The sequence below is a fragment of the Stenella coeruleoalba genome (genome assembly GCF_951394435.1).
Source record: "Stenella coeruleoalba genome assembly, chromosome: 9".
NCBI lineage: Eukaryota > Metazoa > Chordata > Mammalia > Artiodactyla > Delphinidae > Stenella > Stenella coeruleoalba.
In genome coordinates this window covers 98,605,911-98,606,997 of record NC_137155.1, presented here as the reverse complement: position 1 = coordinate 98,606,997, position 1,087 = coordinate 98,605,911, and positions in this window count along the sequence as shown.

The window sequence follows — 1,087 nt, the reverse complement described above, 5'->3', positions numbered from 1 at the left end:
TGGTACTTGCGTCGCGCCGAGCGAGTCGCTTTACGGCAGCAGCCTAGCCCGAGGCGGCGGGGCATCATGGGAAGCGCGGTCCAGGCTCGGTAAGCGGCTCCCAAGGCTGCTATTGCTCCGGGAATACGGGGTCCCGATTGGATGAAGCAGCTAGCTCTCCGCCCTTCCCGCCTCCCTCCCCCGGCGATGGTTACTAGGTAGCGTACCCACGACGCTCTCCCAGGCCCTATAGGAAGGGCAAAGTACTCTGATTGGGCTATAAGATTGCTCGTGCTTGCGTCTATTCCCTCGCATTTTTAGGGCGAATGTCAACCTTGAAGATTCCAGACTGTATCTACTCAAGGAGGTAAATACTTTTTGTAGGATTCATTCAAAAAACATCATTGGTTGCCTGTCATGTTGCCAGGCATTGTGCAAAGGTTTGGGAATGCGCAGTTGAGTTAAACAGAAACTTTGCCTCCAAGGAATTCGTAGTCTATTGAGGAAACAGACCATAAACATAACTACAAAATGAAGAGACAGTGCAACGAAAGACGTAAACACAAGACTCTATTAAAGCACACTTTGTCACCTTAGGGTGCAGTGGTGGGACGATATGGGGTAGTTAGTCAAGGATTTCCTGAGGAAATGCTGCCTGAGTTGAATTAAAACAAGAGGTAGGAGTTAGCCACGTAAAGAAGGTGCTATGGTGTCCCCTCCAAATTCATGTGTTAACCCCTATGTGATGGTGTTTAGATGTGGAGCCTTTGGGAGGTAATTAGGTTTAGATGAGATCATGAGGGTGGGGCTCTCATGATGGGATCAGTGTCCTTATAAGACAAGACACCAGAGAGCTTGCCCTCTCTCTCTGCCATGTAAGGACACAAAGAGAAGGTAGCTGTCTGTAAGCCAGGAATAAAGTTCTCACCAGAACCCGACCTTACTGGCACCTTGATCTTGGACTTCCAGCCTCCCGAACAGTGAGAAAATAAATTTCTGTTGTTTAAGTCACCTGGTCTATGGTATTTTGTTATGGCAACCTGAGCCAACTAAAACGGGAGGAGAAGAGGAGTGTTGCTAGGAAGAGCAATTGTGCATGAGAAACAAC